This window comes from Papaver somniferum, chromosome 3 (genome assembly GCF_003573695.1).
Source record: "Papaver somniferum cultivar HN1 chromosome 3, ASM357369v1, whole genome shotgun sequence".
Lineage (NCBI taxonomy): Eukaryota > Viridiplantae > Streptophyta > Magnoliopsida > Ranunculales > Papaveraceae > Papaver > Papaver somniferum.
In genome coordinates this window covers 226,806,915-226,818,929 of record NC_039360.1, presented here as the reverse complement: position 1 = coordinate 226,818,929, position 12,015 = coordinate 226,806,915, and the positions used below count along the sequence as shown (strand labels likewise).

At 33.6% G+C, this 12,015-nt stretch overlaps 1 long non-coding RNA gene across 2 annotated transcripts; it reads right to left on the bottom strand.

The window, feature by feature from the left end:
- Positions 1–9,114: 9,114 nt before the first annotated feature.
- On the bottom strand, positions 9,115–11,764 carry LOC113358830. Of its 2 annotated transcripts, XR_003364754.1 has the most exons (3): positions 11,252–11,758; positions 10,375–10,667; positions 9,115–9,524 (listed from the first exon to the last, which is right to left on the bottom strand). It is a non-coding gene; the product is annotated as an uncharacterized LOC113358830 (long non-coding RNA). The 2 variants fall into 2 exon arrangements; XR_003364753.1 differs by lacking the exon at positions 9,115–9,524 and having other exon boundaries at positions 9,971–10,667; positions 11,252–11,764.
- Positions 11,765–12,015: the final 251 nt, after the last annotated feature.

Below are 12,015 nucleotides of genomic sequence, written 5' to 3'. Positions count from 1 at the left end.
TTCCTAGTTACGTCCTAGAGTCGATTCTCATTTAACCAAGGTTTTTCCAGAACCATTATAGGTTAACGACTTGAAGACTCATCGGGATTCGTGAATCCAGATCCAACTATTTTCTCTGTAGTTGCGTATTCTGATCTTACTTGTTCTATCATACTGAGTTTTATCTTCTCTAATATTTACTCGAGATTTATCTCCGATATGTAACATATAAAAAGTAATCACAACAGTTCTTCCTCTCAGACTCTTGTGATTCCGCGATAAATTTTCATGTTAATCAGTTAGGTTATTGTGAGGTTACTAATATTTCTAGGTTGCTCTTCGGTAGTATAAGACCGAATTATTAGTTGGTTCCTGTTCACCTTGATTTATCAAAAGACTGAACAAAAATTCGAATAAATAATAAACATATCTGTGGGAGACAAATTTTATTATAAGTCTTCGACTTTAGGTTGTAGCAACTCTTAGTTGTGGGTGAGATCAGCTAAGGGAATCAAGTGCGCAGAATACGACGTGGCTTTAGAGGCGTAAGGAACGCGACTCTACCTTAATCGGTGTGAGACTTGGTTAGGGCAACTACATTCCAGTCCGAAGTTAACTTGTAGTAGGCTAGAGTCTGTAGCGGTTTAATACAGTGTGGTGTTCAAATATGGACTAGGTTCCAGGGTTTTTCTGCATTTGCGGTTTCCTTGTTAACAAAACTTCTGGTGTCTATGTTATTTCTTTCCTGCATTATATTTTTATATAATTGAAATATCACTGGTTGTGCGTAGTTCAATCAGTTAATAAATCCGACCTTGTTTGTTGGATGTCTTTGGTACCATCCAAGTTATTTCTCATATCAATCAGGCTCGCAGATTTCTATCTGTTTGATTTGCTGATTGTATTGAGAAAGAGATATAAACTCTTTGATATAATTATTGATTGAGTCTCACTTTTAAGTTGGTGCTCTCGGAATTACATTGGAGTTTATTCCATACATATTTCCGAACGAATTATTGGGTGTGGTTGTTATACCCCCGTTTTTCAGCGAGTTATAGTTTATAGGCTGGCATTTTGAATTTCAAGAGTCATATTGTTCATAATACAAAATTTCAGTTGAATGATGGTAGTAAGGTTATGTTCTAAAAGGATGAATGAATAGGTAATGCTATTTGAAAGAAACATGCTACTGTGAGTGAATGTATCTCCTTAGATTTCTGCTTGGAACTTTAATTTTCAATAGGAATGTCCTAAATGTGACGAATTAGGTGAAACTCCTTTAAATGATTGGTACTGAACCTAATTCAATCTTAAGCAATCTTGACTTAGAGGATGATAAAGTTTGGGATGCTGGAGGGGATTTCAATATGTCTAATTGCTTTCCTTTTTTAGAGGTAAAGGACTATATTTCGATGGATCAAATGCATTTCCATCAACATCTCATAATTTACTTTTTACTTTCTTCTTTCTTGTAATTTCACTTTTTGAAATATAAAGAGATAATTGTATTTCCTTATTTGTGGGCATGTTGGTTCATCTTATATCCTTTATTTAAAGAGAGAGGATCCCCTCACATTCTTATATTTACACTATTCCACACGTTCGATGTTAATTTTTTTTACAAAATTTAAATGGTAGCATATTTGGAGCTAACATTTTGGGGATATGTTTATCTTACCAAGATCTACATGCCCACAAAAAAATGACCACATTCCGAAATTTATAACTCCGCCATTTACTACCTTAAAAATCAACCTCGAAAATCAACTAATTTTCAACCGTTAACATTAAGATTGGTAGATGGTGAGGTTTGGTATTTCGAAATGTGCTCATTTTTTGTGAGTATGTATAACCTTGTAAGACAAGCATATCCTCAAAATATTAGTTTCAAATATGTACGCTAGTTTAAAATATCACCAAAAATATGAGATAATTTAAAATGTGCATATAAATATAAGTGAAGTTAAGAAATATCTCCATATAGGCGGAGTCCAATTTCCTGGATGAATATTTCCATACATACCCTTATTTATGTTAAATAGATAATAGTGTTATGAATAGGACAAAGGGTAAAAGATGAAAAAACATGAAAAATTATGAGTTCAAGACACTTTTCTTAATCCACAAGAATTGACCCCCTCCGCCTATATACGTGGTACAGAGGGAATCAAAAAAAATGCATTTAGCACAGTATCCTATACATATTTGCAAATATTCAAACTTGATATGTCACTCGTATAAGCTCGATATTTTTAGGTATTCCTCGTAAACTTCACTTACATATTATTGTGTGATAATCATAAAGTTCAAGATCCTATGGTTAACGATCTATATAATTAAATACTTATAATATACACCACTCTTATTGATGGCTTTATAGAAGCGAGTGGGTTTAAATTTGGATTTATCAAAAATTTCCACTATAAACATATGTCAAGTTGTACGAAATATCTCCTCCCTAAACTATCCAAAAGATATCCCCAAATATTTCTTATACTTTTGGTACTGAAGAAAAAAGTTGCACTTGCTAAAAAAATGCATTTGAGTATCCTATATAAATCTTCAAGTATTCAAGCTCGATACGACACCCATACATCTATAATTTTGAAGTATTCATGTTGCATTGCTGCAATCCCTTTTTTCGTCCCCTTTTCGTGGAAATATCTAGCATTTGTGTTTAGTGGACAAATAGCCGCGCCTTTGTTGTTACTAGTGATATTTTGCTTCTTTTGTCCAGCAAAATATGCTGGCAGAAAAATGTTCCAGAGATTTTTGAAAACGTGTGTATAAATGTACTTCAAGTTTTATGAAATCTCCTCCCTAAGCTAGCTGAAAAGTATTCCCAAATATTCTTGATCCTTTTCATAATTAAAAAGAAAATGCATTTAATAGAGTATCAACATATCCGCAAGCAGCTTGATATATCCAGCATTTTGTCTTTAGGCTAAGTCCTATTGGGCTAGATTAAGCTGTTAGATTGGCAGTTAAGTGTTGCAATTCAAAAAAAAATGTGGCCTAAAAGTTAACACTAGTTCTCTTTCCTAGTATGTGCTCGCAGTTCAACTAGCAGCGAGATTGAAGCGCTGAATGGTTCAACGTTCAAAAAGTGACGTTACCGCTGAACCGTTCAACGCTCACAAAAATCACACAGATTAGAAAAATCACAAAATTTGATTTGACGGCTGAAATTTAAAGCGCTGAACCAAACAACGCTGGGCAATGGTCCCAGCTGACGTGGACTGTTAATCTAGCTGTTAATTAGCACTCCCATATAACTTAGGAGGTTGCCCTAACTGACGTGGGTTGCTAATCTGGCAGCTAGGTTAGAAGACCATAGGACTTAGCCTTAGTGTACAAATAGCCGCCGGCCCCTGTTGAGGGAAAAATACGATTTAGTCCAAAATCCTATCCAAATATACTAGTTAGTCCTCACCCACTCAACTAGGTACAAATTAGTCTTTTTTTATGAAAAGTACACAAATAACCTTCCTCATTTACAATTTAGTCCAAAAGTTAACAGTTTGGTCCAAAGTAACTAATAGTGCAGCAATTTTAAAAATACAAAATTAAATTAAAAAATAATTTATCTTTCAAACCCCATATCCAAGATTAGCAAACTTTATATATTCGGAGAGTTTTTCCCGAGAGTTACAAAAAGAGTACCTGTATGAATATACAATTATGATTTTTAGATTTTTTAATTTACATTGGAATACATCTATCATCCATGTACAAATCTGCAAAAAGCCAACATCCATGAGAGCCAGACTGTCATTCTAGTATACAAAAACTGACAAAAATATCAACCATGCCAAGCTCTAGTTGGATAATAGCTGGGTTTACAGAGGTTGGTTTAGCAGTTAACCTGCATCGAGGAAAAGACCATAAAATATAAGAAACTGCAGCTTGAAAAAGAAGTGATTAACCTTTCACCAACAACCATATAAGAAACAAAGAAATAAAGAGACACAATCCCTTGGGGCCTAACTACACAAACTTAATATGGCTTCAAAGTATCCCAGCACAGTGATTTATTAAACAAGTGTAGTTCTAATACTTACACAGAATAGGGAACATATCCATGAGACAGGACAATGGATTACAACAATATACACATCTACAAAAAAAAACTGAAAATTCAACATCCAAAATTCAGAAAACATGTAATATATCTATGAGATGGGACAACGATGTACAACTATGTATACATCTACAAAACCTAGAAATCCAACATCCATACCCGTAAAACAGGTCATACATCAACGAGACAGGACATAATGGTGTACAACTATGTACACATCTACTAAAACCTAGCAAAATCCAATATTGATACCCATAAAAGAGGTCTCTATCTCTTATTTTTATTGTTTATTTTTGTATTTCCCATCTTAATTTCTACGTTGGATGACTCAATTACATTGAGGACAATGTAATGTTTAAGTGTGGGGGAATGGGTAATTATCCATATTTTTGCAGGTTTTCACTTTTCTTAGAATTAAAAAAATAAAAAATAAAAAAATCAATTGCATAATATCTCTGTTTTGCTCGAGGACTAGCAAAATATAAGTTTGGGGGTGTTGATAAGCATGTATATGCTACATCTTGTACCCATATTTATATTAGCTATGATACAATATTTTAGTTACTAATACCATTTTAGTGATTTTGTAGAAAGTACAAGTGAATTCGATCATCTAGCGAATAAACAGCAAAATGTGAGACATAATTGTGTTTGCGACGAACATGGAAAAATGTGGTTGGCCTGGTACTTCCATATATCAGCAACCACAAATATGAAATGTGGTTGTCCTGGTATTTCCATGTATCATCAACAACAATGATTAATTATGCTGGCCTGGTATTTCTATATTTCAGCAGCACTTATTATGTTGGCCTGGTATTTCCATGTATCAGCAACCACAATTATGAAATAGGGTTGGCCTGGTATTTCCATATATCAGCAACCACAATGATGAAATGAGGTTGGCCTGGTATTTCCATATATCAGCAACTACAATGAAAAAAATGACAAAATGTAGCTGGCCTTGTATCTCCATATATATCAGTAGCATAAAATTGTTTCATAGGCGAGGAACAAACGCAACAAAGGAATTGAAATCAAAATGGGGTTGGCACATGCAAACTGAAAATGAGAAGTATTTTATCTTTCTTACTTTATTACAAATATATTCCACCGGGAAAGAAGATAATTTATTTGCCATGTGAAGAATCAATTGAGGAATATTTACACGTGAGATTATTTTGGAAATAAAATAATTCTTTCTTCATTTGGGAGATTTTGGAAATAAGGAGAGTTTATTATTTCATTGGAAGAACGAGGTGGCAATACTATTTGGGGAAAGATACTAATGACGACATCAACTTGTGTGCAAGTATTTCATAGAATAATTTATTTTGATACTTTGTTTAATGAAATAAAAGAAAGGGAAGGTGTATAAGAAGGATGTGGAATAAATGAAAATGGGGGGCACCCGGCCACAGTGCCACAACGAAGGATGGGTTTTGAAATTTTGTTTTCGATTCTTCATTTTGCATTAGCTAGAGTTTAATTTTAATATGTTTATGACTTTTGAGAAAGCTATTTCTAGCTAGTGTTATGTTAGGGTTTAGGTAGAAACCAATAAATTGTGTAAACTCTATATTTATATGCTCAATAATGATTTGAATGACTAGTAGTTTTTCTTCATATAGCTTGGTATTTTATTTTTCTTGTGATTTCATTGATTATTTATGCTTTTCAATTGATATGGCGTTCTTTGGTTAAATCCCTCGACGTGATATGCTTTAGGATTGATAGGTAATGCTGTAGAATCGTTACCCATGAAGCGAAGAAAACTATAGCAGAGAAACAATATTTGAAAATGCATGGAATTTATTTTTAACGAATAGTAGAATTTGCTTAATTAATTGGTGGAAACCGAAAACCCTAATAACCCACACTCATTTTGTTTATCTTTAAATTATTTATCATTTCATTTTGTTCCGAATTTCTAAAAATCCTTAAAACATTATCTTGTTGATTACTTAATTTTTGGTATCACTTGGTAGAGTATTTCACACTCCTCTTGGGAACGACCTGTGCTTGCCATTGTCTACTAGTTAGACGTTGTGCACTTGCGGTATTATATTGTAGGTTTCCGAGCCTATCAAGTTTTTGGCGACGCTGTCGGGGAGTGGTTGCAAAATACTCTTTTGTTTATATCATTGTATATAGTTTATTTTAGTTTTTGTAAATAATTTATTTTTATTTTTCTTTTAGTCTTTTTATGTAGTTTGCTTGATTCTTTTTAGGTACCTTAGTCCGAAGTGCTGCGGGCGGAAAGCAAATATGTACTTGGCAAGCTTTTGCAAGAGCCACTTGGAAGATCCATTAGAGGTTTTCTTAGCTCATTTTGGGTTTGGTTTTGATGATGATAGTGTTATTTGTGAAGTCAATGCCTTTTTAGACTCCGCATCGTTGCTAGACACTAATGAATGGAACCCCAAATTAGAACCTCTAGTTTTGTCAGAGTCTCGACTAGTTCCATCAGTCCAGAAATATCCGACCTTGACCCTTAAGCCGTTAAGTTCTGAATTTTTTCGTCTTGATGATATTAATAATAAAACCGTTTTAGATGATAATGGGTCTATGAGTCGTGATATTATTTCTCCATTGAGCTCTTGTTCCGCGGAAATTATTTCAGCTGATTTAGAACCTGATTTAGAGCGTGTTCCGCCAATAAAAACTGTCAAACAATCTGAATTTGTTGCGTATGTTAATGATTTACTTATCCCATCTATGCATTATTTGAATATCAGTTACAATTTTCGATTGAGAATGAATTTACATACCGTTTTGGAGGTTTATAGTGTCCACAGGGACATATCTTCAGCTGACCGGATTAGTTGGGATGATCCTAAACTTTTTAGACTCTATATATATGAATGGATGGCTACTTTGGGGTACCAACCTCACCTTGTTTGAGACTACATGCTATTGGAAAGTAGGGAAACAAATACATTTCGCTTCATGGGAGTCAACCCATCAGATTTGTTCCCTCTACTCTATCTCTTATTTTTATTGTTTATTTTTGTATTTCCCATCTTAATTTCTACGTTGGATGACTCAATTACATTGAGGACAATGTAATGTTTAAGTGTGGGGGAGTGGGTAATTATCCATATTTTTGCAGGTTTTCAGTTTTCTTAGAATTAAAAAAATAAAAAATAAAAAAATCAATTGCATAATATCTCTGTTTTGCTCGAGGACTAGCAAAATATAAGTGTGGTGGTGTTGATAAGCATGTATATGCTACATCTTGTACCCATATTTATATTAGCTATGATACAATATTTTAGTTACTAATACTATTTTAGTGATTTTGTAGAAAGTACAAGTGAATTCGATCATCTAGCGAATAAACAGCAAAATGTGAGACTTAATGGTGTTTGTGACGAACATGGAAAAATGTGGTTGGCATGGTACTTCCATATATCAGCAACCACAAATATGAAATGTGGTTGTCCTGGTATTTCCATGTATCAGCAACATCAATGATCAATTATGCTGGCCTGGTATTTCTATATATCAGCAGCACTTATTATGCTGACCTGGTATTTCCATGTATCAGCAGCCGGGCTGGCCTGGTATTTCCATGTATCAGCAACCACAATTATGAAATAGGGTTGGCCTGGTATTTCCATATATCAGCAACCACAATGATGAAATGAGGTTGGCCTGGTATTTCCATATATCATCAACTACAATGAAAAAAATGACAAAATGTAGCTGGCCTGGTATCTCCATATATATCAGCAGCTTAAAATTGTTTCATAGGCGAGGCACAAACGCAACAAAGGAATTGAAATCAAAATGGGGTTGGCACATGCAAACTGAAAATGAGAAGTATTTTATCTTTCTTACTTTATTACAAATATATTCCACCGGGAAAGAAGATAATTTATTTGCCATGTGAAGAATCAATTGAAGAATATCATACACGTGAGATTATTTTGGAAATAAAATAATTCTTTCTTCATTTGGGAGATTTTGGAAATAAGGAGAGTTTATTATTTCATTGGAAGAACGAGGTGGCAATACTATTTGGGGAAAGATACTGATGACGACATCAACTTGTGTGCAAGTATTTCATAGAATAATTTATTTTGATACTTTGTTTAATGAAATAAAAGAAAGGGAAGGTGTATAAGAAGGACATGGAATAAATGAAAATGGGGGGCACCCGGCCACAGTGCCGCAACGAAGGAAGGGTTTTGAAGTTTTGTTTTCGATTCTTCATTTTGCATTAGCTAGAGTTTAATTTTAATATGTTTATGGGTTTTGAGAAAGCCATTTCTAGCTAGTGTTATGTTAGGGTTTAGGTAGAAACCAATAAATTGTGTAAACTCTATATTTATATGCTCAATAATGATTTAAATGACTAGTAGTTTTTCTTCATATAGCTTGGTATTTTATTGTTCATGTGATTTCATTGATTATTTGTGCTTTTCAATTGATATGGCGTGCTTTGGTTAAATCTCTCGACGTGATATGCTTTAGGATTGATAGGTAATGCTGTAGAATCGCTATCCATGAGGCCCTAATAACCCACACTCATTTTGCATAATTAATTGGTGGAAATCGAAAACCCTAATAACCCACTCTCATTTTGTTTATCTTTAAATTATTTATCATTTCATTTTGTTCCGAATTTCTAAAAATCCTTAAAACATTATCTTGTTGATTACTTAATTTTTGGTATTAGTTGGTAGAGTATTTCACACAACTCGTGGGAACGACCTGTACTTGCCATTATCTACTAGTTAGACGTTGTGCACTTGCAGTATTATATTGTAGGTTTCCGAGCCTATCAAACAGCCAACACATATTTGTTTTCACATGACATTTGATTTGTATATAATATGAATCTCAATATTACTTAATCGTCCATATTGTTCACGAAAATAAATCGCATAGATCAGTTTGAACTGTTATTGTGAAATAATGTAAGACTCCATTTTCAACCGTGTCTAGGTGAAATGTCAAACCTTCGTTTATGTTTTCAATAATAAGCCTAATGTTGACCGCAACCAGTACAACAATATAGTAAACAGACCAGCATGTTGCAATGAAGATAAAAGTTAAAGGAATCAATATACTAGTACCAGTGTCGAAGGATAATTAAGGGTTTACTTACTAACCCATCCTCGCAGCAAGCTCATTGTCTATGAAATCAAGTCGAAGGATAATTAAGGGTTTACTTACTAACCCATCCTCGCAGCAAGCTCATTGTCTATGAAATCAACATGTGTACAATTATGTACAATTCGCATAAATAGGTGTACAATTATGTCCACCTTAGCGATTAACAGGTGTACAACTATGTGCACCTTAACGATCATCATGTGTACAATTATGTACACTTTAAGAATTAACATGTGTACAATTATGTGCACATTAACAATTCAATAACAAAATGTGCAAAAAACCACCTCTTCACAAGTAGAATTCACCGTGTGGGTAAACTCCTTATAAGGTTCAAAATCTGCGAGATATGTCAAAAAGAGAACAACAGGCTTAGACATAAGTATAAATTATTTTCATGAGTCAAGAAAAAAAAATCTACGAAAGCACATTAATATCTTTCAGTATGTCTGCTAAAAGTTTCTTCAAAGCCAACATTATGCAGCAAATGAACAAAAACTATCATTATCTCAATAAAATTGTGAATAGTTGAGACCAAAACCAAAAATAATCGTAAATAACATAGATAGATTCTGACATATCCACAATCCATTTCTGAGAGTCATAATCTAATATATGAGGGAATCTATTCAGGATGCAACAAACATTCAAGTCGAGTTATGAGGTTCCTGCATCCTAAACTACAAAGTGACAAACATTCAAGTCAAGTTAGGAGGTTGCTGCATCCTAAACTACAAAATAGGTATTATGTACATGAGATTATTCAAAAGTTACACCAACTAATAATTCCCAGACAAAATATAGTGCCATTAAGAATCAATAAGTGTACAATCATGTACACATTATGCCTCCCTACTATGCTACTGCTAATCTAATCCATGAAATGAGAAAAAGCCTGCCCATTGCAAACTACAACAAATGCTTGTTTAGGATGATCTTGATCTTACAGAAGAACGCCACTATTCCCATGAAAGAAAAATGTTAATCACCAAAAATGGGACACTGACTACGGCAATAACTACTTCAAAGAAAGTTGGGACCGGTGGGGTCCAACTCCTAAATTTACATCTCTGTACCCACAAAATAGAAGTTCTATCTTAAACAAATGTACAACTCTGAACTAATTAAATGGTTCTTTAGATTTCTTCTTCCAAAAGAACATGATACCATCAGAAGTTAGTGAGACCCACCAGGAAAGAGGAGATGCCCTTATATTTCCTTTTCAAGCAATTTTTGTGTACGAATGGCAGAATTGATAGTAATGCATGGACTGCTAATTGAAGATCTCGACAGCCCAATCTTTTGATTCCCAATGTACGATGTGCATACATATCTCAACATCGTAAGCTACATGAGATGACGGAAAAATGAACTTGTAGCTCTCATTTTGTGAAGGACATGATGGGTGTTAGTAAAATATCAGCTGGAAGATGGTGGTATCCATTGCAATACTCCATTTACTTCAAGTGCTGCTAGTAATAACCTAAACCAAAAGTTCATGGATCATTAGACTTACATCAAAAGTCATACTTCTAAAACTCATATACAAGATAAATGGTAATACAACTAATTAGATGAATCAAATGCCTTAACATTCTAAGAAAAAAGTAGTGAAACAAGCTGGAAAAGTAAGAAATAACATCAGAGTCACCACCTTTTCATTCCTTGTGAGCCCATAACTCATCTTTATTATCAAGTTTTGGATCATAGAACTCTGGCCTAACAGAGTATGTAGTCTATTTCATTATCTTTAGAAACTGAGTAATAACACAAATCAATAACCTGATGGGAAGGGAATCAAGTGCAAGTAGTTCATCAAACTCCCAAATACCTATCAACTATGTAGTGCTTAGACATACATACTCCACAATCATATGTAAGTTAATTATAACAAAATCATAAAGTTTGCCACAATGTTTCACTGGGATGATAAATCTTATCATAAAGAAATAAAAATAATATACTCATAAAAACTTGAATCACCCTCACTCTTTGCTATTCAATTCATATGCAATAATATACTGTAGAAAACAAAATCAAAATCTAGCAAAAATGATTAAATGATACCTCATTTGACTTGGTGCAACGTCTGTATCGTCATTAGACTTAAATGTTGTTCCCTATTCTAATTTCCAGTAACGACTAATGTCATCATAACCTCTTCACTTGATTATCTAAATGAAACTGCATAATATAATCCGAACAAATTAATCTTCGAATGGATCTAAAACAAATTGATCAAAAACAATATAACCTCCGATGAGATCGAAAATTAAAAGTAGATGAATTCAAATAGATTCGATCGGTAATAGAAATTAAGATGCATTAATCTCGAATTTGAAGTTCGATTTTCGATCAGATTGAAAGCTAGGTCAAAGATTTCAGAGATGATTTTGTTCCCAAAACAAAGATTCAAATAGAGTAACTACAGATCTAAGCTGTCATCATAAAATGGATGAGAGACTGAAGTTTTCTCTGGTTATGTTGTCATCAACAACGGTAGAGGAAGCATGGAAAGCTGCTTTCGACATATGAAATAGAAGAAAAGAAATGACGAAGAAACAATAGATTTAGTTGATGGGTACCTTTGTCATAGAAAAAGTCCATTTGGATTGAATCGTTAAAAAATGGACCAACTCGTCTAAAATTAGGTAATTTTGGATATCCTAGTACTAGGTTTGAGGAGGCAGGACTAAAGTGTCTAAAGCCCAATATAAATGGAATTAAATGTTAATTTTTACTTTAGTCCACACCCATTCAACTAGGTACAATTTAGTCCAAAAGTTATTTAAAATATGGAAAATACACATATAATCTTGGTGATTTGCAAT